Genomic DNA, 27,332 nt, shown 5'->3' on the forward strand with positions numbered 1-27,332 from the left:
AGAGGAAAACTCCTGTGCTCTTTCTTCCTCTGATCTTTGCTAAGTTGTCCTCCCTCATTTAGTTCCACAAGAGACTGTTCTACATCTCTGCCAAAAAGCAAATTTCTCTGCAGTACAATACAATGAGGGCAAAATACTCTAAGATATTATCCTTATTGTTTGGAGATACATTTGTCTTGCAAAAAGAACTTCCTATTCTTGAATTCAGTTTGCCTTTCCACTGAGATTTAACTTTTCTACGTGTGTAAGCTAGAACTTAATCATGGAGATTTTCTACCTTCTGAAACTTCTAAATAGAGATGTGATCTTCCTAAAGCATCATCAAAAGGATGTTACCAAAAGGATCTCTCTCTGTGTCCCTTGTTAAGCTTGTGCTTCTCTATGCGTACACTGGTGACCTCTGTCAGAGATTGAATACTGTCAGACATGGGCTACAGAGACCTTTGCTTTAACCCTATCCAAAGGTTAAGTTCTTTGTGCTAGTCTGTTAGACTCAGAGTAGGAACTACTACAGGCAAGTCCTTTTGCTTGCTTTATGCAAGTGATCCAGCTGGAAGGTCAACATTGCCTGCATGCCTTTAGAATCATTTGATCCCTGAATTAGATATTCATAATCTTCGGGGCTTCCAAATTAATACTGTGTTGAAGTGAGGTATTATTAGAAAACCTGGCAAGTACTCAAGCCTAGGCACACTGTTCATCTCAATCTTGTTAATTTGAAAGGATTTCATTTCAGCATTTTCTGAAAATATTATTTTTCCAAAAATCTCATGCTGTCAACACTTTGGTCCAATATTAAAGTATGCAAATATGAAAATTCTTCTCAGTTTAAGTACTAGGCTTATGTGATCACCTTCATTTTAGTTATGTTAAAAACTAAACCAATGATTCACTAAGCAAAAAAATTAATACTTTTAAACTAAAATACTGCTTCCTGTTTATAGTGCTGATTTAGGCTCAGAGTTTCTGTGATTTGAGTGTGGAGGAGGCTACCCTGCACAAATTAAAGCAAATACACTTTCTTCCAAGTAATGCTGTCAGAAAGTGAATTCTGCTAGACTCAAGGTTTTCATGTAGAGGCCTCTGTGGTATCATATATACATATTCTTCCTCCCTGTGTCAGAAGATCCAGAGACCTCAGGTCTCCTGTTTTCATTTTTGAACACAAATTCCGTGACAGGGTTCACGAGAGTTTAGTTTAGTTTAAATTCAGTGACTGGTGGGTTGAAGTCTTTCCTTTTTTAACTTAAGCTTTTGCTGTCTTCTCTTTTAAAAGCTGTCGTGTATTTGAAACTCTCTGATAAAACACTGTGCTTTGCCCCTTCTGCATAAAATAGGCTGAATCTGAGTCTTTTTGGCCCCAAGAGTGAATTACTGTTATTTCCCTTGTGCATACCTTTTTTTCCTCAAAGCTACCTTTTATTCTTATTCCCCTGCTGCACTTCTCTGTGTCTCTCATTCTGATGTTGGCTCATATAGAGCTAGCAGAAGTCTTTCTGGGGATTCTGAAGGCTTCTTCAAGATTCTCATATCCCATAATCTTGCAGAAATTTCCTCATTCACTTGATTTTCACTTCTCTAACTAAGCAAAATGACTTTAAGACCACGAGGACAAGATTATAAGCAGGATCAAAACTGAGCCATTCCATCATCAGGTAGATGTGCCTTCATCAGAGTCAAAAATAGAATCACTTCTTTTGCATGATTTGGGTCAATATTTTTCAGTAACATACATTCAAATGGTACCACTTTTTTAGTTCAACATGTTTCTTTTGACTTTGGCATAATCAGATATTAGCAACAACTACAAGTGAATTGCCTGCTGAACATCAAGAGGATGTGTAACCACTCAGTTCTCGTGAAGTAGGTTGTAGCTCCACTTTAAGGTTCAAGATTTTGGGAACTTTTTCTCCTTTTCACTACACAAATCTATATTCTGTTCTTGTATCAAGAGTCTGTAATGCACACACACGCACACACAAACACACAAGGATATGTATACACACACAAACACACACTTTTCAGCCAACATCTAATGAAGCAGAAAACTGATGACATTACTAGGCCTACAACTAGGAATGCACATAGCCCTGCCTTGCTAGTTCTGGTCCCCAGTACTGACCTTCAAGGATGATTCTATTGCACTGGTGGGTTTGATGATCTAGTTTTCCTCCTCTAGGACATAATTACAAAAACTGGAATTTAGTATTAGCAGATTTCTGCTGTGTTCCAGAGAGTTCATTTGTGTTAATGTCATTGCCTTCAAAATTGCCTCTCCGACATAAACATGAAGAATTTCCACTGATTACCACCGAACAACTTCTGAGCATAGCACCTTAAACAGCAAGAAAGCAGTTCAACTTACCTTTTTACATTCTTTGAATTCTCAAATCCATCAGTGTTAATCACCTCATGGTCACAGATATATCTAAATAGACCGAAGGGGCTGTTTCCTTATATAAACATTTATGTCATACATAATGCTGTGCATTATGGCTTAAATCCATCAAAAATATTTTACACTTCAAAGATACAAATCTTTTTATGACATATATATTACTAGGTCCAAACATTTCTTGAACTGTTCCAGACCAGAGTTAAATAAAACCCAACTGTCAGTGGGGGTACAGAACTCAGACCTAAAAATCATCCAGTTCCAATATCAAGCTGTGTTTAAAAAAAAGTATGACTAAACTATAATTCTATATTCTATATATTCTATAATATACGAATGAACAAGCAGATAAATGTAATTAAGACAATGTCAAAGATCGTCATTTTGTAAAGTTTTGTCTTTGTCTTGTACCATATATCTGAGCTCTTTTGTTTTAATGCCCCCCTCCAAAATCCGAAGGTGTTCCTGCAGGTCATTGTTTTCTTCTGTCAGCATCTTTTTCCTGAGTGATTTGATTTTATTTGGTTCAGAACTGTGAGTTGAGAAATGCCACTGATATTAAGAAGTGCAGACAACTTTTGATGTCCAATCCACCTGATAACTCTCCATTGGATATTTGACACAGAAACAAAGAGCAGTTCAATGTGCAGAGCAAGTGTAGAGAACAGACAATGCTGAGCAGAAAGCTGGCTGTTGTTTGCTGTTGACAGGCTATTTTTAGCTCACAGGCTGTTATTTCACTGAGTACACTCAAGTCAGGTGAAAGAAAATGCACTTTGCAGGCTTATCTGCATAGATCACTGGATTAATCAGAATTCTCAATACTTTTAATGGGCTCAGACTTTCAATACTTAGCTGGTGATGTCGTATCTGACATATTGCTGTAGTAAATCCAACTTCTATGGACCAGTCATTTTGTATAATAAAATACACCCAAATTTTACACTATCCAAAAATAGGTACCGTGGTAATCTAAAAGGAGCCGCTAGCAATTTGCAGAGATTCTTGCTATTTCTCTTCTTATTACTGGGCTAATTTCTATTGTAATATAAGAAAAAATCAGCACTTTCCCCTTCTAGCTGCCCCTCTCCAGCCCCCAGCTTCTTCAGCACTTTTATCTTCTAGCTACCTCCCTCCAGCCCCTACTTTCTTCTCCCTGTCATCAGGGGTGATGATAGGATTTCAGGTCTCCCATTTCTCAGAGCAAAGGGCCATGACTCATGCACCAGGTGAGAGATTTAGGCCACAGTCAAGATATCCAATTCCCAGTGATCAATTTAGCACGTCTGACTTCAGTTCAGCACTTTCTGTGCTACTTTCTTTGGGCAATGACAGTGTCAGTCTGTTGTCATCTCGTTTCTTTACTTTTCAGTCTTTCTTGACATGTGTGTAGGTGGTCCTCCATCAACCAGGGTGCTTCTGTTTTTTTTTTGTTTTTTTTTTAAGGCATGCAAATCTTGATTCTTTTTTTCTTTTCCTGAGTTAAAAAAATGTTCTTTTGCATCAGTGGTTTTCATTATTTTCCTCTTCACTAAACCTTTTATATTGACCACTGTGAGTGCAGATTCTTCTGTAAGTGTGTTGGCTTTATGGTTGCTTTTCTCAGGAAAGTAGAACAGCATGAGTGTCATGAAATTAGTTCTCAGACTCATGTGGATTTAGAGAAGACAGGTTGAAAGCTGAAGTTTTACTGTTGTTGAGAATTAGGAAAGAAGGAAGAAAACAGGAGGAAGGAAAAGGAAAGAAGGAGGGAAGGAAGAAAGGAAGAAAGAAAGAAGGAAGAAGGGAAAGAGGGCAGTGAATATGATCAGAGGGCTTGAGGACCTTTCCTATGGGAACAGGCTGAGAGAGTCAGCACTTTTCAGCTTGGAGAAGACTCCAGGGGACATTATAGAAGCCTTCCAGTAGTGCTGGAAAGGGGAGTCCTGAAAGGGGCCTACAGGAAATTTGGGGAGGGATTTTTAATGATTTTATAGCAATAGGACAAGGGGAAATGGTTTTAAATTGGATGAGGGTAGATTTAGACAAGATATTAGGAAGAAATTCTTTACTGTGAGAGTCTTGAGCCAGAGCCAGAGTGGTTGTAGATGCCACCAGTGTGGAGACATTTGAGACCGGGCTGGATGGAGCTTTGAGCATCCTGATCTACTGAGAGGTATCACTGCCTATAGCAGCTGTCTGGAACTAGATGATCTTAAAGGTCCCTTCCAACCCAAACTGTTCTATGATTTCATAACTATGTGTAAATAACATAAAAGTTTTCTTTTATGTTATCCCATGCATGCTCATAGAAGCGGGATTATGTACTCTTGACTTCCTAGGAATGCACATCTAACCCAAGGATTTACACAATTCATAATTGTGTAATCTTTCTCAAATACAACATTAGCACAATTTATGCTAAAATATTTTATCATATCCCATAGAAACATATCCTATGATGATAAATACACCCTGTATTTCCAAAACACTTATATCCTGACACATGGGCTATTCTGATTTATGATTGCTGGTGTGATGTCCTATGGACTTGGACAGTTTATGCTCCGAAGATGATATTCAGCTCTCATTGTTTTGGCTTGTTATTGAACAAATTGAAGCAGATCTCACTTTTTGTATCAGCATGGCTGCTTCCTACTTCGTTCCTTCACAGATCTTTTTGGCGTACTAAAACAGATTGATAAGGTGTTCATGAGAGTCTAAGACTTCTCCCATTTTTTTGCATGCTGGAAGATTTGTGCCAGCTGTTCTCAAACCCCTGTGTGATAATAGCTCATATGGGTAACTTCTTAGGCTTGTACAGGTACACAAAATATTTACAAATATGATATATACATCTTTGAGCTTCTTGAGCAGCTAGTACAACTGTGTATTTCTGCTTCTATCTTATATTCGTCATATTCGTTATATTCGTACTACTTTGTAGTACATCTAGTGAAATCTATCAGTTATCTCTATCAAACAAATAAAAATGGTTTCATCTGCATTTCATTGTATCAGAAATCACAGTTGCTACTCCTTCCTAGTCATGTCATTATGGCTTTAGACCAAGTTTTAAAATATGTCTTGAAGCAGTAACCTCCAAAGTGTAGCTTTTGGAAGGGTTAGACATCTTGCCTAAATGAGTCTTGATAAAACATTCTCTTCAGGAGAGGCAGATTCTTTAGCTCCTCCTTTATTAAATATTTTCACTGAGAGAAGGGAATTTTTTTCTCTTGGGAGCTCTACACCTTTGCCCTAGTGATAGAGGGAAACCAGTTAGTATATGTCACCAAGTTGCAGTATTCTGCATGATTAAAATTAAATTGAATTAAATTCACCTATTCTGCTTATCCCCAACCCCCTAGCCTCCCCTTTTAACAACTGGGAATAGTTTGCCTAACCATCTTTCTTTTCAGTAGCAGTGTGGAGACATTAATTTTTTACCACTTTTAAGTTTCAAATTTTTTTAGCACAAACTACCATGTATAATACCAGTGAAAATATTATGATATAGAAGAGACTTCACCCACATGCTTCAGTTGTTTTTATACCCATTATTGCTGTGCCATCCTAATGTACTTTTCCTCAGACTCCCATACTATTAACTTGCATTCATCATTTATATCTCTCTCCTGAGGCTTGTTCTGAGACTCTATAGAAGAAGATAAACAAATTACAGATACAGGAATTAATTGTTGCCTTATTGGAGCACCCCAATCAAGGGATTTTGGGAGCATTGGTTGGACTGAAGCAGCCCATAGGCCATGCAGATGAGATTGGTAGGAAGAAGAGTTGAACAGAAAATGAGAAAATGACAAACAAGTAAATAGGCAGATATGAAAATGTAAGACAGGAAGAATAACTAACTATAGATCTCCAAGGAAAGAGGCTATGCAAGCCAGATGTTAAATGCAAGGTTTTCTCCCCATTGCTCATGCAGCTTTTTCTACAAAACGTCACTTCTTTTAGTCAGCTCTACCTCTTCTTTTTATTTCTCTGCCCACTTGGTATCAGGCATAGAAAAGCCTACAAAAGCAGAGGGTGCAAAGTGTCTTGACCCCTCCTGGCAGCCCCTTGCTGGCCCCCAGCCCCATTCCTGCCCCAGTACAACAGCCCAAGTCTTGGCAGTACATCTCTGGTGGAGGGCAGGGAGAGCGTGGGGAAAAGGAAGAAGAACCACAGAGCCTAAAAGAAAGATAGCATTAGAAGAACACAGGAGTTCTGTTAAAAGAATAGACAGAGGAGGAAGAGAGGCAGAAAAGTGAAATGAGTTCAGAGAAATGTGAGGATACATCAGAACGACTGTGTATATTAAAGAAGAATGTAGTGTCTTGAGCTGTGGAGGACATTAGTTGTGCCACAGTGGGTAATAGCACAGTGTATTGGACTGTCGCTTTCCCCCAAAATCTTGTGGTTGAAATGAAAAAAATAAATAAGAGGGGAGAGGAACGACTGACATAATGTCCATCAAGATCTCTGCATCAGAGCCACAAACAGCACCCAAGTTAACTCCAGATGTGTTAGTGCTGGGTACTGCTAGGAGCATGACAAATTAGGGGAAAGAGTAGAGAAAACCTTAGCAAAGTGTGATGAAGCTGAGGGTATAAGAAAAGCACAGGGAGGGTGTAAAGTTTGGCTCAAGAGATGGTCAGGTTTGCTCGCCTGACCTCAAGGGTACACAGAACCCATGAGAGGGTGAGAGCATTGCTGAGTTCTCTGCTCAGAGCAAAAATAGCAACTGTGAAAGGCATGGGAAAGAGGCAGGCAGACACAAAAGAGAAGAAAGCTGATGAAGAAAGGAAAAGAACATGAAAACACTGTCCTTGAAGCCAAGGCAAAAATGCCAGCCATAGCAATTTCCAGTGCAAAAGACTTGTCCCCAGTGCAGCTCAAAGGGGGATATGACCACAGTTATGTTTAGGTGAATATGTTTGCTTTGTTTTGTTTTAGAGGGTGTCTTTAACTCTTAACAATAAAAAAAAATGCCAATGACAAGAAATAAAAATATAACGCTCAACCTAATTCTGCAGGCGGAACACAAGGAGAAGCTTTTCATGAAGGTGAATGTGTTCTCTGTCAAAAGAGGAGATTTGTGGGTGGTTTCACACAATTTCAGTGGTGTAATTGATAATCCTACTAAACAATCCTTCCTGTTATTTCTATGGTTATTTTTTAGCCACTGCTATCAGTCAAATTGCTTTTCAGAGAAGGTAAGTGTCAGTATCTCTGCTCTGTAGAGGCAGCATCACTGCACAAAGGCAAAACAACCTGCTGGGGGCTTTGGTGCTGCCTGATGGCATGATAGACAGAAAAAGGTCTGCACTGCATTCACAACCACCAGGCAGATTCCCATGTCCCTTGCATACTGTGTGGCCAGAAGAAAGGTGATCATTTTTACAACAATAAGCTGAGGCAATGTGTGTCTATATTGGACTGGAATGACTAACAACATGGGTGGAATTGAGATTTTTTCTTGGTTATTGCCATTCAGCATAGATTAGAATGAAGAATTTATGTTTTGGACAAGGATATCTGAACTAGATACATCTTTGTTCATTTTTTGTGCTTATGATAGAAACTAAATCTATCCATAATAGCAGCAACAGAAATAAACAGAAATTAGGACAATGTTTGTGCCACTTGTGAAAACATAACAGCCTCCACAAATTCTCTTGTAACATCTCCTGCAGCACCTTGGGTTGGGTGCAGTCCATCCTGCAAATGTCCTTGTTCCTAAGTAAGTTGTGAACTAATCTCACATTCTGAGTCTGTCTAGAGAAGTCCAAATAAATCGTAATCTTTTCCTCAAAAAAATCTCACATTACATACTTCTTTGTATTCTAAAGAAAATTCCTTTCAGTGCTCTCTTCATAATCTCTCGTAGCTGAGAGGAACAGTTAATTATTATAGTCACAGAGCATCTGCAGCAGTGTCTCCTACACAACCTGCTGTTCAATTAGTTCACTCTTTAAATGGCCACCTAAAATAACAGTTGGTAGAAATAATCTGGTTGCTTTTCTGGTTTTATTCTGGGATTATTTATCACCTTTCCTACTTCAATCTGCAGCTTGTTAAACCAGGGGCTCAAAAACAGAAGATGAAAACAAAGCTTTTGAATCTGAATTCCACAGTCCCATGGGAAAACGTGCTACAGGTGGAGGAAATGTATTTGTTTAGAAACCAGAGGGGTTAGACTGGTGCATGGATGAGATTGTTCATTTTCTTTTATCTCTTTGAATTCAGATCAGTGCTTTTTCAATGTACTTTTCATATTTAGAAAATGCATCATGTATTTTATTACATGCATGTAGCCCACATGGCAGAAGAGAAATGTTCACATTGTTTGACTGGAGATGTTTCATGTGAACTATGTAATGAAACGATTAGCAAATGAAACGTAAAAAATGTATCTTCCCACAGCTCCAGCACCCAGAATCCAGGACTTCAACCACAACATCTACAGATCTAATGGGAACAGATGTGGTTGGCTGTCCTTTGAGGGCTTCATATGGAGATGTTGTACTATGTAAGAAGCTGGTAGATTATAGATCCAGCCTTGCAGATAGCTTTGAACAGCATGAGCTTTCCAGGTAATTCTGTGGGAAAGATGAGGGAGAAGTCAAGTCTGTATAATCCCAAGTGTTAAGCAGAACCAGATTTAATGGAATAGGCAAGATGTGGATTTCCAGAAGATGGGTAGGGGATTTATTAGAAAAAATGTACATACCATGAAATGTTTCCACGTTCTTGAATTTTGAATGCTATTGTATGTTTTTGCACAACTTGAAGAACTATATAACATACAAAGGAAGAGGTCAAAGGAAAATAACCAAGCTTCTAAGTCCCTATAACAAGACACAGCAGAGAAAGCAATCAGCTAGATTCATCATCTTCTATTCATCCAATTTACACCTGCTGTAGGGCTGACCCTTGTAGGAAGAGAAATGCCTGTCAGCCATTGTCTGGTCACGTCAAGTATTACATTCCCTCCCCACAACCCACCAGTGGCCAATACCTTGATTTTACAATCAGTCCAAAGGCAACGTCTTTAACACCACACTGTATTATTGCCCCAGCTCTTACTCAGGAAACATTTCCTCTAGCTCTTGAGTTTTCCTTGGAGGCTTCTCCATCTAAACACTGACTGAGCTCAACCTGCTTTAGCTTTTAAAATATGACAAGGTAATAAATCACAGCAGGGGTGAGCAGGGTGGTTGTATTGCTGTGGTTCAGCAGGAAGGCAGCCATATATGCAGTGTGATGACAGCTTTCCACCTCGCTCTCCACAGGCAGCTGTTGTACATACCCTGAAGTTACTAGGCAGGATCCTTCCTGTGTTCACAAGCCCTGCGGATGATGGGGAAGGGTTGCAAGTGTCCGGGACACAGATGCAGCTGCAGGTTTTCAAAATTAACCCAGATGTCACTGACTTCCCAAGCAGGCCATAAAACTCTGTAGGCACTATTCTCCATGGATAAGCCCATGGTGACCCTTCTCCTGCCCTGAGATCCTGCAGGATGAAGGCAAGCAAGCAGTAAAGCTTGAAGTCCAGTGCACTGCAGCAGTGGATAATACCATGAAGTAGTCCCCATGTTCAAGGCACTACAGCAGGTCCATTTGCTGCCCACCCCACATAGCCCAGCATGTTGCACCCCTCCCAGCTCTTCTCGAACCATAGCATCCACTTGTAAATAAGAAACTTTGAAGAACTGACAGCAAACAGGAGGTCATTGGGTGACTTCTAGGGATATCTATCCTGCAGTCAAATTGTGCCTTACAGATGCTTCACTGCCAGGTTTGGGACTTGGTCTCCAGCAGCGAACCCCTACTAAGCAAACGATTATTCTGACAAAAAGAGGAATTTTCTTCTAGGCATTTTCAGCCCGTGCACAGCTGCTACAGCAGTTTTGAGGGAAATCTGGCCCTCTGCTGCCAGCAGCAATTTATGCACATTTGCAGGTGTGACACATTTGCTTCACATGACCTCTGGGAAGGAAAAAGCTTTGGCTGGAAAGTGTGTCAGTGATACCACTTAGCACTTACATTTTCAACTTCAAAGTGTTCTACCAATATTATCAAAGTAAGCTCAAAAATAAGAGCTGAAAATGCCCTAATAATATGGAAATGTTCCCCTGGAATGAGAATATAAACAAGAAGGCAAGAATACCGTGATAAATGAGGACCCTTTTTTTCTTTAATGAGCTGGCTTTGTCCAATCTATTTTAAACCTAGTTCATCTGAATATCTGAAACCCTCCAGCCAAGTTTTTGATAGTACCAAGCTGTGGAACATAGCAACTTGGAATGTAAAATTTCAGTTCCTGTGACCTTGGTGGCCTGGGAGAATATAGCACTCAATTTGGGTAGATTTTAAATTACTCCACTTTTCACTCCCGACTATTTTTCTATCTAGGTAAGTGTATGGTGCAGAGTTCTTCATAGAAAGATTCAGTCCCTGCTTTGAAAGTCTAGGACAAAGGGACTCAGTTGGGATTAATCGAGACCTGGAAACAGGCAGAGGTGTGGTTTCCATCAGAAAGCATCAAGATACATGAAGCTGCATAGAATGAATCAGTTTTAACAAAGCAGCAAAACTGTCAAATCCAGGCATCTCTTATGCAAAACTCCCATTGCTTTTAATGGGGTTAGGATTTTGCCTGCTGAACTGAATTCCTAACTCCACCCTGAATTTGCTGTAGTAGAAATCCCTTAATCTCTCTGTGCTCCATTCTCTCTGTGCTCTTTGCTATCTCCTCATCTGCGGATAAGGATGATACTAACGTCTGCCTCCATGGGCATTATGAGAACTAATTAGCTGAGTTTTCAGGGGAAATTCAGCAGGAAGGCAAATTTCTCATCTGATAATGAAACACATACATGCACACACATTCACTTGTGCATAGCTGTAGATATTTGTGAGCACAGAGACAGATAGATCGATATGAATTTACTTAACACCTGCCACACCTTTCTCTGCACCAAGGCTTTTCTCTTTGCCTTATTTTTCTGTTAAAATCCCACTATTTTTAAATGCCGGGCTTTCTTCCAATTCAGTGTGGGACTGTCAGGTAGGTAGCTGTTAAACAAGGGAGAGAGAAAGAAAGAGAAAAAGCATTTGCTTTCCCCTCTTTTTTAATAGCATTTTTATTCTGTAACCATTGTTCCTGCCAGTCAGAAAATCTGCTTGGTTTTTAATGAAAAATCTGAACACCAACAAATTGCAGCCCTCCCTTTCAACACAGACATGCCCTTTGAATTTAATTATGCCTCAGGCAATGCATTATAGCAAGGCATGCAGAAAGTGACACCAGAATCTTACAAGAAACATAGAAAATATCTTCAGGAGGGAAAAACAACTCAATGCAGGGTTGCTTCTTTTTGTACCAGCACTGCCTGCTTTACCCCACCCAGCCCACTGATGCCAAGAGAAATCATAAAATCATAAAATAATAGAATGGCTTAAGTCGGAAGGTACCTTAAAGATCACCCAGCTCCAACTCCCTGTTGTGGGCTGGTTGCCCCTTATCAGATCAGGCTGTCCAGTGCCCCATCCAACCTGGCCTTGAGCACCTACAGGGATGGACATCCACAGCTTTTCTGGGTAACCTGTTCCAGGGTTGGAACAGGAAAGGCTGAGTGAACTGGGTCTGTTCAGCCTTGAGAAAAGAAGACTGAGAGGGGACCTGATCCAGGTCTATAAATATCTAAGGTGTGGGGGGCAGAATGGCGAGGCCGGACTCTTTTCAGTGGTGAGTGGAGACAGGACAAGGGGAAACGGCCGGAAACTGCAGCATAGGAATTTCCGCACAAATGTGCGCAAGAACTTCTTTACAGTGAGGTGACGGAGCACTGGAACAGGCTGCCCAGGGGGGTGGTGGAGTCTCCTTCTCTGGAGATGTTCAAGGCCTGCCTGGATGCCTACCTGTGTGACCTGCTATAGGGAACCTGCTTTGGCAGGGGGGTTGGACTCGATGATCTCTGGAGGTCCCTTCCAACCCCTACAATTCTGTGATTCTGTGATTCTGTGATTCACAGTTTCTCTGGGTAACATGTGCCAGTGCCTCACCATTCTCTGAGTAAAAAATTTCTTCCCAGTATCTAATCTAAATGTCCCCTCTTTTAGTTTAAAGCCATTCCTCACTGCCCTATCACTATCAGACCATGTAAAAAGTCTTTCCTTCTTCTGCTTATAATCTCCCTTCAAGAACTGAAAGGCTGCAATTAGATCTTCTGGATCCCTCTCTTCTCCAATCCAAACAAGCTCAGCTCCCTCAACCCTTCTTCATAGGAGATGTGATCTTGTTGATAATCTTTGTGGCCCTCCTCTGGACCCACTCCGACAGTTCTGCATCCTTCCTGTGCCAGGGGACCCAGACCTGGATGCAGTACTCTAGATAGGTCCTCATAAAGGCAGAGCAAAGAGAGACATACACCTCTGTCCGTACAGCCCAGTATACATTTGGCCTTTCAGGCTGCAAGAGCAGTCTCTGCTGGCTCATGTCTTTTCATCTTTTCATCCACCAGAGCCCCCAAGTCTTCCTCCACAGATCTGTTCTCAGTGTGCACTTCTCCCGTTCTGTACTATATTTGAGATTGTCCCAAGTGCAACCTCTTTCACTTGTCCTGGTTAAACCTCATTAGGTTTCTGTGTGTTCACTTTTAAAGCCTGTCCAAGCTCCCTCTGATTGGCATCCCTTCCTTCCATTGTGTCAACTGTGCCACTCAGCTTCATGTCATCAGCAAACTTGCTGAGGGTGCACTCAGTCCCGCTGTCTATGTCATTGATTAAGACACTGAAGATCACCAGTACTACGATGCAACCCTGGAAGATACCACTCAAACCCTGAGCTGCACCCCCTTAGAGCCACTGCTAGTCTCATCCCAGTATGTACTTCAATTTGGAAGTCTGCAAGACAGTGCCAGCCCCAAGGAAGGCTGGAGGACCTGCTATGGGGCCAGGACATTCCTGGTGGGGTCACTCAGAACACTCAGCAGGAAGCAGAGGAATTTGGGAGGTTTCCTTTCCTCCCAGCATAATTTCTCACAAGCTGTGTCAACTAACTGCAGTTAAACAAATACTTGAAATGTCAACATTTCCCATTCTGGGAGGGAGAGGCAGCACCCGTTACATTAGGTTTTGTTGTCTTGGGAGCTGCAACAGTCAGTAAGAGGAAACTGAGTTTTTTTCTGAATATTTGCAGAAGAATATTTCCTTGCAAAACAAACACCCACAGCCTTGTTATAATGTAACACCAGGGTCAATCTCTGCCCTTTGCGTCCCCCTGGATGCTAATAAGGGATAATGCAATGCCCCTGTGTTATTTGGATTCTCTGTGATCTCCAGTGACTCCCATCAGCAGCAAATCTGAAGGTGCTGGTGGTGTGCAGTGCCTGGATCTGTTTGTTATCAAGATGCAAAGCATTCATATGTATGGGGAGATAACAGTCTCTGATGCCTTCTGACTGCCACCAGGCAAATATCAAGACAAATTCCATCTAACCTCAAAAGTCATGCTGCTATAAACAGAAAATGAAGCAATTGCAATCCTGCCTGTGAGATTCATTCTCTCAAAGTAGCTGTGTCTGACCTGATCTCTGCCTTTCATTCTCTTTCTCTGCTGTACAGTTACCTTGGTTCACTGACTTTATAAGGGAAGAAATTTTTTCTTATTGTATACCCAACAGAGTTGCTGTGGGTCTGAAAACCCTTGCTCATGACAGAAAACTGCTTCCTTTCAGTGGTGCAGCTCTCAGGAGGCTCTGCAGCAATTGTTCTCATTGAAGGTTTAAAGGCAAGAGGCAGGCAGTGTTTTACAGATGCAAAGGCTGAGACTCACAATCAAGTAATCAGGTTTGAAGATGCTCTGTGCAGCACCTGGGCCTCAGCAGCCAGCTCGGCTCAAACTTTTAGCTTGTAAACACAGAAATCAACTACCAGCTGATCAGCAGTTATCAGTGTGATCAGCACAGCTTCACATGCTGCCATGAACTAGCAAGATTTCTGATCAGATTTTCACAATAAATCATTCACTTTGTTGAGCACAATAACTCCATCACATGAGTTCTCCAACACGTAAATGTTTAATTTCTTATTCCACCATTAGCTTGCCCCACAACCCTGGGCCATACCACTTCTTCAAGTTTCAAACATCAGGTGTAAAATGGATACAACAGGAATAGTTATGCAATAGGACAAGTGGAAAAAAGCTTGTGAGGTATTGGCACAGGATGCAAAGGGAGGTGATGGAGTCACTTTCTCCAGAAGCATTCAAGAAAAAGCTAAATGTGGCACTGAGGACCATGGTTAGTGGGAGTGGTGGGACTGGGTTGATGGTTGGACTAGGTGATCTTAGTGCTGTTTTCCAACCTTAATGATTCTATGATCCTGATACCTTAGCTGGCTTGGAGGACATCTTTCTGCTAGGAGAAATCAGAATAGCATTGCTTTGGTTTTAGTCATTCACAGTGATCCACACTATTTATACATTTGTGGAGTTGACAAATGGTTTAGAGTCTTCTTCTTTGCTACAGTAAGTAGAAGTCAACTGAGCTGCACTGCTCTACAGAAATCAAGAATCCGCTCATCCCACTATGCTGCATAAAAACCTGCAAGTCATAATTGTACCAAGCTATTTCTGTGAGTGTCTCTTCTGACAGATAAAATTTGGGGAGCTACTGTCAGATATTTCACATAAACAATGTGAAAGATAACATCAAACATTTGGAAAATGTGCAAGTACACTGCAGGGAAATATGGTGATTTGTCAAGTTTTAATCAGTTCAATATAATACCATGAATTTTGCACCTAAAGGGCTCAGACTGATGTACCAGTTACCTGTGAATAAAGCTTGTTTCTAGCAAGTGATAATTAATTCTTAAATCTTGGAAGCGTCTGAGTTTCAGAGACCCTTGAGTGCATTTATATGAAGATTAGACATTGTTTCTTTTCTCCTGTTTCCTTTGAAGTCTTCTCTTCAAAGACTGCAGCTCACTGTTCAAACTACAGAAAGCCTCTCTTGACAGAGATCTCTTTTCCCTGCATTCACAGAGGCTTTGGGTCTGATGCTGCATGCAGTTACTCTCCCTGCTCACCGCTGAAGTGTAGGGAAATATCAGCTTCCCATCACTGCTGCTGGGGAGGAGGATCGAGCCCTGTACCAACCACGTCAAGTGAACTGCTCACTCTCTGTGGGGAAAATTCACCACCTAACAATGCAATAATTGATACTGATAGTGCGTGTTCTTCACTCTTCATTTTTTCAGACACTTTTCCAGACAGTGATCAAAGTTCAAAGCCTTAAACTCCCTGTAAAACAAATTCCTTGGGGCTATGCTTAATGTGAGAAGAAATTAGTGGTGAGATTTATACAAGACATTTGCCTAAGCTGAAACAGACCAAAATGCTAAATTAGACTCTCTTCTTATTTATATCTCCATGAACTGTAAGCAACAGCTCTGATACTGAATGAATGACCTCCTCCCTAATTTTAGATGGAATAGGAAGCATTTGATCCATAGCAAATGCAATTGAACTCTTCTTTCACACCTTAGATGAACTTTTTACTTCTCTCTCTTCAAGCTGTGTTCTTCTTCATCTTGTCATAAAAAAAATATTTTGCAACTTCAATTCTAATGAAAAAATAAAACAGCTGTGCAGACAAGGAGAAGTGTTTTTGTTTTTCTTTTTTCTATTCTGGGGAACTTCTTTTTTTTCAGTTCATTATAGGAGGAGAGGGAGAGGAGAATGAGAGGAGAGGGAAAAAGATGAATCTAGATGAATGTAGGTTGTAGATTAAATTTCAACTCAATGTGATCACAATAGTGTAACAGAACACTTGGAAAGAACAAGTAATATTTTACTGTCTGGCCAAAATTGACATAATCAATATCAATAAAGTTTTAACCAAATCACTGCAAGTCACTGCAGAAGACTTTAAAAGATATTATAATTAATTCTCTGCTAGGTATGAGAAAATAGAAGTGCCAGAGAAGTGATGTGCTCAGGAATCAGGGCCAGTGACAGAATTAGTAGAGGAGTTTGGACTCCTCACATATCCTATCTTTGAAACATCCATTCTATTACACTTCTTCACAACTTACTTTCCTAATAGATCTAGTCTTGCTCAGTCATTCTAATCACTCTGAAAGATTTGCTCTCTTGTCATTCCATAGCACCCTAGTGAAGGAAATGCTTCTACTGTCTGCGAATCTTTATTTTCCCCCCAAAATTCAATACTCCCACTTGAAATTTCTTGAACGTGATGCTCCACACACCACATTTCTCCATCATCCACCTTGAGCATGCAGAGCACCAGCCCACAGTGGACCAACATGCAGACACACCAGTGCAATTGCCCCAAGAAACCTCTCCAGAGGGGCCAACAGCCAGGTTAAAAAGAGCCAGGAGAGGAGGTTTACAGTTGAATATCATTGCTCAAGGGAAAGCAGGCAAGAATACAAAATGTCGGCAGAGGGTATGTTGCCTTTGATTGAGTGGAGAAGGGCCCCTGTTGGCTGAACCCCAGAATTAACAACAACAAGAAAATAAGTAAGGCTTGCCAGCTGGGGAAAGACATCTGGCTAGTGATCAGAGGGACCTGTGAGTCAATTAATCCATCTCTGAGCTGGATTAGCACATTGAAACACGCTTCCCTTCACTGCTGCAGAGGGACCTGTTGAATGAGCTGTAAAGATGAATGGAACTAAAGAAATTTCATTTAGATGAAGAAAAATGGCTCTGAAGTAGTGTGTGGGTGGTTTTTACTTCCTTTATGTGCTCAAAGAATTAAGCACAACTTTGAGAATTTAGGACATGAAGGAGCCATTTAGATATAAATGTTCTTGAATTTAATATATGTTGGATATATAGTTAGTATCTAGATATCTTCCTTTTTTATTATTTTTTCCATTTTTATAGCAGGATGGAAGATACTGCAAACAGATTAGGATAAATAACTTTTCTAGTACATTCTTCCCCAGTTGTGTTACATCGGCTTGCCTTGTGTGTTTCTGCAGGAGATAGTTCTGGGCTCTTTTGCTATTAAAAAGACAGAACAGGGCTAAACAACATAACTCCACATTTAGCTCTGAAGGGACTGAGACTTGGTTTTTCCTTCTCTGTCACTGCAAATCAATGGGACATGGTCTCCTTCTATGTTCTGCAGATCATCACAGATAAGACTTGAAGGGAGTTCTTCAGTCACTGAGTTCAGTTTGTGTTGTCAAGTGCTATCAGGTCATATAATCCCTTCCATGGATTTCTTAGCTTTCTCTTCAATTTTGGTTATTTTGGCAATTACTCCTGTTGTCAGAAGGCTTTTCCAAAACCACATTCCTCTACTATTTAGAAAATTCCTCATAATTTCTAATTTCTCATCTCTATTTATTCAGGACCAGATTATATGTGCATGTTTTTGCGCCAAAAATATCTTTGAAGTCTCTTCTCCCTGCTGAGTACCCACCTCTCTGAGGTAAATACAGAGAGCTACCAAAAATTTCTACAGCTTTCCTTTTACTCACCTAAATAAGTGAAGCCACATTGCTCTCAGCCCTTAAAAGGGGCTCACCAGTCCCCTGATTACTGCACTAGTCTTCAGTACTAGAATGCATCAAGGTTTCTCCAGAAGAGTAGTGAAGTCTGTCGTATATTACTAGTAAAATAATCAGTGCCAATGAAAAGGTGCATGCAGTATAAACTGACCACCCACATCAAAAGATTCCTGGAATGGTTCTGACAAGAGTCACTGAGAACTTTAGAGACATGGTAATGTCCCACATGACTCCTAGACATGGCCTTATACTTCATGCATGGTCAGGACCATTCACCATAAGCATTCTCAGTGTGAGTAATCTGTTCCAGTTGTTGAGAGAATGAGGATGCACCATTGTGTACCTACTGATCCCACTGCTTAAGAATTTCCCCAGGTAATTTTAATTTATGATATGAGATATAGCTGTTGCTGCTGGTATACAGCTTCTCATTGAAATGACCATTTACAGTTCTGATATGGACCCGGCTCTGCATGCCCCGATCTAGCATACATCTAGCATACATCCCTGTTTGTTGCAGGAGGGTTGGACTACCTGACCTTTAAAGATCCCTTCTCACTCAAAAGATTCTATAATTCCATTCTGTGATCATCTGTATTCACGTCAGGGGAGCTTGAAGAATGCAACTGCAGCTCTCAAGCCAAGAGTGACAGAACATCCACTTGAATGTGACCATCCATATCACTTAATTGCTAACACATTCCCTGGCTCTTGATTTTTGGCAAGATAAGTCTCCCAGAACAGCTCCTGGGAAGAAGCTGAAAACTGGCTCAGGCGTAATGGCATTCACTACAGATTGCTGGGATGTAGCCATCCAGTTCTGGAATGCCAGAGATTTTGGCTGTAAGGGTGTGCAGAGCAGCTGAATCAAGTGGTGTCCTGGCCAGAGTGGTCCCCAACCCATCATATTTGCTAAAATAATCACAGCCAAACCTGATCAGATTCAGAAAGAGCTATTTGGATGATCAAGATAATGCAGAATTAATTTCATGAGAGAAGGCAAAAACTTTTTGAATGCTTTTGAAAATTCCTCTTCATACTCAATGACAGTTTTATGTGCAGAAGCCATCCACAGCCCCTGGGAATTTGGTCCTGTATCCCTTTAAATGGAACATCCCAAATGATTTCAGCTGTCACAGGCTATGTTGTCTGAGAGACAGTGAGCTTTGAAAGTACAATATGTACCTTCAAACAGATGCACTACTTCTCTGGGAGGCAATGACAATTGCTGAGCATGATTTCCTTCCCAGTAAATATGAAAATTCCACAGGCAGCAGTCAAAAGACATTTACTGTCCTTCAAGACTTTTCACATGAATCCCTCTCTTTCCTCTATCCTTCTGCTGTTTTCTGTCTCATGAAAAGTGCCAAAGTAGATAAATTCAGGGCTTATCCCTATGAAATGCAAGGGAGCCTCAAATAAGGAAAAAACAAAGCAGCAAACACCTGTGCATAACTAGGGTCATAACACTTTTGGTTAAAGCCCAGTGCAGTGTTTTGCCAGGATAGGAGTCCTACTCATACTTACAAAATGCTTAAACCACAATTTTTCTGACAAATTTAGCTATCTTAACCAAGGGATTAGGGAAGGGGGGTGGAGCATCTCTCTATCCCTTTCTTTAAGTGCAAAGGAAAGACTCAGACCTGGTCCCAAGTTTGGGATGTATTCTGAATTTAGTTTCTACAATACAAAACCATCTTGTCTGGAGACCACCATCAGTTCTTCCTCCTCTGATAGTGTCTAAGAAGAAATAAGAGAAGAAGATGAAAGATTTCTGAGGTGGAGAGAACACACATAGAGAGGGTTTGAAGCCATGGAGTACAAAGAAACAGAAGAGTCTCTTCCAGCCTTTCATCCTCCCACTTAGAATTCCCAAACCAGTAGAACAAGATACCAGAAACTGTTAACATACAAAATGCAAAAACAGTCTTCTTTTCCCAAGCCACAGCCATAATTTGTAGCTAGAAATACACAAGCCTACAAATCCCAGATGCCAGATGCAGCTATCTTTTACAGGTTTTATATATTCATACAGTCAACTCATTCATTTTATCTTTCTGAACTAAGCAATGCATCTTCTAGGAATTTTTGAATAAAAAGTCACAAAAGCAACCTAATAGATTGATATACATGCTGAAACCAAGCCAGAAATTTAGCAAGGAATACAAGGTAGATATAAACAGAACAACATCTGAGTTTTGGCCTTTTCTTTGCCTTTATAAATATACCCCAACTTAGTCTCACAGTTCATCTGACTAGTCTTACATCACCAATGGAGAATGTGAGACTTAGAGGGATGAAGAAATGTCCCTACTGTCACACTGACATAGAATTGTGAATTCAGCTGAGATTTGCTGGCCATCAGCTCATTACCTAACCATCAGGAGAAAAGAGTGAACTGGGACTGTTCTAGGAGCATGAAATAACTCTTAATATCCCTTGGCAAACACTAGAGCATGTTCCCTTAATAAAGCATAGCAAAACGACCAAGGAAATACAAGCTTGGTCAAAAGGATTTTCATTCATCTAACCTCTGCCAGCTGTAACTGTACAGGTGTTTATTGCCAGCTGTGGCTATTTCAGAAATAGGAAGCCCCCCACTCAACAAGGAAAGGAAAAGAAAAAAGTGTTTTAAATCTATTTGCAACATGTCCTGACCTTACACTCATGTGTAAGGAGACTCACTGCTATAAAAAAGAATTGTTGTTAAAGCAGAGATTATTACCTTGTTTACCAGCATGTCCAAAGGAAGCTGTGGGAATAATAAGGAAGTATTTAAAACTGATTGCCTGCCTCACTCACATGTCTCAAGGAGGTGATCCAAAGTGTTTTAAAGACACCCAGGAACTTTAAAAGGCACTAGAGCAAGCCCATCAATTTCTAGATCTAGTAGGAGCTGAGCTGTTGGTGCCTTTGCATGACATCCTGTAAAAAAAGCACTGGCATTTGGCTTACTCAGGAGAGATTTCACCATCTGTTATTGTAGAGACCCAGTAATGAGAGAAAAAAAAAACAAATAAGCAAAAACCCCTAATGCTCTGTCACCATTTCAAATTTAGTGAGGTCTTAAAATATTCCTGCACAGGTAGAGGATTTTGCTGAAGGAGAATCAACAGAGCAACAGGCTGAATTACATCCAAGTTCCCTATGTAAGATCTGTCAAGCAATTCCTATCACCACGTCTGTAAGTGAGTGTGAGTAATGGGTTTTATTTAAATTCATGTGGCATTTACTACCTACATCCAGACAGATAATGGACAGATAGCAGAACAATGATCAGCAAGTGGCTATCACTTAATTCATGTTTTATTCTGCTGTTTGCTTGCCTTCATCTGTCTTCCCTTCTGAATGAGCAAGCACGCTCTTTCTGTTTCAGATGGTAATGCAATGACCTATTATGAATTCATTGCAAGTTTTCCATTTTCCATCCAAAATCATGACAGCGATAAAAAAATAAATCCCACTTGTGTTTCCAAAAGGATTTAGTTGCATGCGTATACATTCAGCTTTCTGCAATTGGATTTCTCACCCCCCAAAAAGACACAGTCATCTGAACTTTCTAAGTAGCAAACATAACATTTAAAGACTCTGTCTGCCATATCAAAAACAATGCGTACCAAGCAGAGTGATAAGGGCACAGTATCCCAAGAAATATTGAAATAATCTCTTCACTTGCTGCAGCTTTATTGATTTTAGAAACACAAAGAGAATATGCTGAACAGGAGGGAAAATAACACTAAATAAACACCACGTGAATGTGGTAGTTAATCATCTTACATGCTCTCATCACTGTCATCTTCCTGCAGGAAGAAAATATGTATTCAGTTCTAAAACTACCTCCTTCCCATACAAGTATTGGTGTACTTTCATTTGCTCTAGCTATCTGAATTCCTCTGGGTTTAGAGAAGCTGTCAAAACCTTACAAGTGCAAATGCTGTTGTGTAAGTAAAATTAATGACACCTCTTCTGCTTCCCATATTGTAAAGCTTTAAATGAGTCTTATTGCTAGGGGAAAGGGGAGAAAGAGTGGAGGGAGCTGTCAAAATGGAATTGTAAATCTTCTGGTGTTTAAATTCTTAGACCTGATTGACTTTGTGACCGTGCTTCACATCAGCATTTGTCTTGGTGTTGTAAAGCAAATGAACTAGCTTTATCCAGGCATGAATCCCACTTCACAATCTGTTCTAACTAGCTAGGATATGAGGCTTCAGTGGAATGCTCCAGTCAAGCAAGTAAACATCAGAAAACAAACAAGAACACTTGCATTTGCAGAGTTATTACGTGCATTTGTAGTCTGCCCTTTGAGTGTATGTAAGTGCTGGAGCAATGGATGGTAATGTGAACATAGCTGTAAGATGATTATTCAATAAAAGTGAAGTATGAGAATAAAGAATAGCAATAATAACAGGTGCCTGCCAGAGTTGTGTGTGCTGAGGTTCTTGGTGATGCTTGTCATGATTTGGGGTCATGAGTAAGAGCTGTTTGAAGAAAGGGTTTCCTGGATGTTCTTTTAGACACTACATGTTTTGGTTTGCACGGTTAGCTCTCAGCTGTCTATTCTCGGCGTGCTGGGAGGACTTCCTGGAAATTCTCTGCTTACAGCGTCAAGGTAAAGGCTGCTTTCAGAAAGTAGTGCCAGCCTATCAAGCATTACTGCCTAAATGCTGTCTGTCTATGCCAGTGACTTTCTCCCAGGATAATTTAAACTCAACTCAATAGAAGTTATCGACATCCTTACATTTTAGCTAGCTACCCTACACTGCTCCACTGTCATTAGGAAGACTCTTCAGAAAGTCTGAACAAGATCCAAACCCAGGGGCACTAAAAGTCCTGTGAAGGAAGCTGCCCATGTCCAGAAAGGATAGGGATCCCTTGCAAGATATCTGGGTTATGATTTTTACCTCTGTATGCTTGCAGCATGAACTCTGCATGGCTTGTTTAATTACTCTTCCTTTGATCCATTTGGAGGATGGAGGAGCTGTGATGTACTGGAGAGTATCACCTCCTGTGTTTCTATGATGCGTGATCTTCATTCGTGCTTAACCTACCAATATATTCTCTTACAACCCAAAAAAATATATCTTTCCTTGAAGAATATGTCACAGTATTGAAATTAGGTCTGAGGCATGTCACCAGATGAATGAAATTGGGCTGAAGCCTGAAGAAGATGGGATTAATGTTACTGTCCAATGAAACCAAATTTCAGCTGCTCCCAGGGCCTTACTAATTTGCCTCCAGACAAAGAACAAAGTACATTCACTGACTAGGCTACCATTTACTGGAGAGGTGTACAGCACATTACAAACATTAATTCTTAGGACACATCCACAAGGTCAGAAAGTAATAGTATCCCTATTTTATATAGGCACAGAGAGGTGAGCCAAAGGCAGAGATGAGCATGGAACCAAGTTTCAGAGCACTGCTTTACTTACTATGCTGGAGCCCTTCCAAAGAATGGAGGAGGAATTTTTATGTCACAGTGTGATCCAAAACCCAAAGCCAATAGAAAGATTTGCATGGATTTTAGTGACTTGAATGCAGAAAATGTGGAGTATACATGAGCTTTCCTAAGAGATTTGGGGAAATCAGTTCCTTAAATTAGAGGCTGTCATGGAGTAAAAAGCTACTGAAGGGCACCTTCATGGATAGTTTCAGGATTTTCTCATAAAAATAAAATGGTTACTCAGGGCACTTTTGTTCAGTTGTAGAGCTCTCTCGGTTCTGCTATGGGCTGCATACCCTGCTGAAATTGGTCACCTATCCAGAAAAACAGTTTTGTGAAGAGTTGGTACAGTGACCACAGTAGTCTGATTAAATAAAGCAACATTTGTAAAGAGCAACATGAGTTAAATCAATGCTTCTGATGAGAAAACAGAGAAAGTTTAGGTAATGAAGACCTGGCAAAGGATCATACCCAAAATACTACCTACTTTTTCTAACAATATTGATCTTATAACAGGAACTACTTCCTACAGTCCTACAACTCTGTATTACATATGGACTGGACTAGACTGGAAGCAGCACCTTACTGCTTCTAGCTTGTTGGTCTCTTCATTGTTCTTCAGTGTCAGTGAGAAGCTTTTTCTTTTCTTCTTCTGCCATTAATTCATAACCATGCTTTGCCTCCTCAGCCTCCCATTGGTAAAACAAAAGGTATGGTACTTATCTTCAGTTATAGAGAGATTTTTATGTAGGGAAGAAATATAAAATATTCTTGCGTATCAGTTCAGGTAGTGGAGTGGAAGAAACTGTTCACAGCTCCATGAAAAAAAGTATATTCCTGAATGGAAAGATTAGGTGTCAAGACAGAAGTAACCAGAGGAAATTGAGATGTGCTGCAAATTTACTTCCATGTTGTCTTGTCTAAGCCACCTGGGAAACAAGCAGTCTCTGAGCAAAGATTATGTTATTACTTCAAGCTCATGGCATGAGCTGAAGAACAGCTAATGCTCTGCTGTAATTGTTTACTGAATATTGAAATCAGGCAGAAAGTTCACATGCATTCAGGAGTACCTGTCCTCATTGATACTCTGGCTGATGGAAAACGTATAAATTGCTTACTCTGTCCAGAACTGTATTGCTTCCAAACGCCAACATATTGATTTGAACAGCAGATCTAGGAGTTGAAAATGGGTCCTTTGAAACAGTTGGCTTAACAGCTAGAGGAACAAAACTCCCAGCCTCCATACTGACAAGCTGATGAGTTTTTAATCTCTTCTCTGTTGTTCTTGTAATGCAACAGGTAAACACAACCGAATCTGGGAGCTTCTCCCATTGATCTCTACAGTTTAATAGAGAAGGTTTGCACCTTCTATCAGAAATAGAAATAATCATTTGGTATACTTACATGGAACTCTAACAATCATGTCAACATGGTCCATGTACTTGTTTTGTAGATTAGTTTGTTCATTCCTAAAGTTCTTTACAATGAAGACTTAAGTACACTTAATGCTAAGGTCACCAACATGTATCTGTCAAACACTGTTTTTCATTTCTGTATGTGTCTGAAAAACTGTTGTCCCAGACTGAAAGCAGTTGCGTCCACATACCTGATCCAAGATCTAGTTCTGCAATGCCTGCAGATATATTTGCAAACTCTCTGACTTTCCAGAAAAAGACTTTCTTACTATACCGATTCTAATTCAATATCCTTTTTCTAGATCCATCAAATAAGGGAGAGAAGGAGGAAGGATTTCATTTTTTCCACTTTATTTTTCTTTGTCTGTCCTCCCACATTACTTTGATATTTAATTTAAGATCTGAGGGGTCCTAAATAACATTCTGAGATTCAGTTAAAGTACAAAATATTGTTATTCATTCAGGAATAACTGAATGATAATTTTAATGTTAACAGTGGGCTAGATGCAGAATGAGATAACTACATTCACACAAATGGACTGTTTCACCGGAACTTTATTTGGTCTGCACCAGTTTTTATTCCCCATGATTATATTCTTAGATTAAAGCAAGCTGTAGGTACAACAGAACTCATAGTTTAGGTTCATTATGTTTCTGAATCTATGAGTTAGAAGTCAGTCAAAAGTTTCCCTTTGATTCTAATGAATGCTGAATCAGCAACACACATTTAGATTATAATCATTTAGATTAAATTCAGCATGAAAATTATTGTGAATTTTATCCCAACATAAGTAACTTTTCCAGTGTTACCTGCCTCTAAATTTGTAGAACATTTCCCACCATGTGATTCTCTGTATAGCAGGTCTCTGTATAAGTTGAAGGGAAATGTAGGATATGGTCTCAAGTCTTTATCTACAGGGCTGCTCTCAGTGAGTTCTTCTCCCAGTCTGAGATTGAGGTTCAATTTAAGGTGAGCTGATAGTAAACCGAGGGTGAGAAAGTCCAAGATAGGAGTTCTGTAAGAGATACAAATGTAGATGAAGAGACTGTTGCTTGGCAGCTTAAAAAAAAAAAAAAAAAAAAAAAAAACTGTATCAAGTGTTCTTTTTAGTAGCACTTTCAGTTGTCTATTGTTTAAAACAGTGCACTGAGAGTAAGGACAAGAGCCACTCGGTCAAGACTTTTGCTAAACCTCTGAGAATATCCTAAAGCTGCTCTGTTACCAGCCCTTCTAAATAATCACTGCTTACACATATGGGGTAAAACCTCTTAAGACTCTAGCAGCTAAAGCCTTTGAAGAGTCTGTCCTCCTTCAAAACACTTGAATCTCTCAGCTTTTCTAGTGTCCTCCAGAACAATTCCACACAATAGAAAAGGAATGTGCATTGCTTCACAGTTTCTGCTTGGGACCAAAGAATCAAAGAATGACAACAGCACAAAAGCAAAGCCAGGATTTCACTGCAATCACTGTTCTTATCTACCAGTCATAATTGAGGTGACCACCAGTGGAGTCTTATCTCTGTCATCAATGTAGTCCAGTAAAGTGGAAGTAGAAAACATGCCACTGAAATGCTAAAGGCAGCCAAAGTATCTTGGAGTGGATAAATAGCTTGAGATAAAAAGGTTGCTACCATGAGGAGCTGGAAGACTTGACATCCAAAGGGCAGAGTCAAAAAGTGGGGCTATGTGAACCCAGTGAGGTTTAACAAGGCCAAGTGCAGGGAGTTGCAGTTGGGTCAGAGTAATCTCAGTCACATGTATGGGCTGGGAGAACTCACTGAGAGCAGCCCTGTAAAGAAAGACTTGGGATTTCTGATGAATAAAAAGATGAATATGAACCAGCTGTGTGCTCTTGAAGCCAGGAAAGCCAACTGTATTCTGAGCTGCATCTTCCTGGGTGACCAGCAGGAAGAGGGAGAGAATTGTCCTTTTCTGCTCTGCCTTCAAGACGCCCAATTTGGAATACTCTGTCCAGGGACCCCTACTGCAAGAAAAGTGTTGGAGTGGAGCCACAGAGCAGGACCACAGAGATGCTCAAAGGGATGAATCATCTCTCCTATGAAGAAGGGCTTGGGATTTCTGGTGAATGAAAAGATGAACTGTTTAGTTTGGAGAAGAGAAGGTTCCGGGGAGACCTCATTGCAGCTTTCCAGTACTTGAAGGGAGCTTACAAGCAGAAGGGGGACCAAGTTTTTCCTCTGTCTGATAACAACAGGACAAGGGGCAATGACTTTAAATTAAAAGAGGGGAGATTTAAGTTGGAAGTTGGGAAGAATTCTTCACCTAGAGATTGATGAGGCACTGGCACAGGTCACCCAGAGAAGCTATGGATGCCCCATCCCTGGACATGTTCAAGACCAGGTTGGATCAGATCTGAGGTAGCTTGATCTGGTGGGGGGCAACCAGCCCAGGGCAGGGGGTTGGAGCTGGAAGATCACTATGTTCCCTTCCAACGTAAGGTATTCTGTGATTCTATGAAAAGCCAAAGAAGATTATGATTGAGAATAAGGAGTGGGAAAAGACTGAGAGTTGCTGAGGGACAGAAATG

The 27,332-nt window shown here is 40.4% G+C and overlaps 1 protein-coding gene across 6 annotated transcripts in view; it reads left to right on the forward strand.

The window, feature by feature from the left end:
• GRM3 (glutamate metabotropic receptor 3) overlaps nt 1-27,332 on the forward strand; it is a 108,718-nt gene that overhangs the window by 18,096 nt on the left and 63,290 nt on the right. For 2 of the 6 annotated variants that reach the window (XM_052681025.1, XM_052681026.1), the window contains exon 2: nt 8,445-8,542. The exons of 3 other annotated variants lie outside the window; for them this stretch is intronic. The gene's annotated coding sequence lies outside the window, so the exon portion shown is untranslated. Of the gene's footprint in view, nt 1-8,444; nt 8,543-21,011; nt 21,121-27,332 lie in introns of all 6 variants that reach the window. One more of the 6 variants, XM_052681027.1, reaches the window with a different exon arrangement.

Source organism: Tympanuchus pallidicinctus, unplaced genomic scaffold (assembly GCF_026119805.1).
Source record: "Tympanuchus pallidicinctus isolate F22 unplaced genomic scaffold, pur_lepc_1.0 scaffold19, whole genome shotgun sequence".
NCBI lineage: Eukaryota > Metazoa > Chordata > Aves > Galliformes > Phasianidae > Tympanuchus > Tympanuchus pallidicinctus.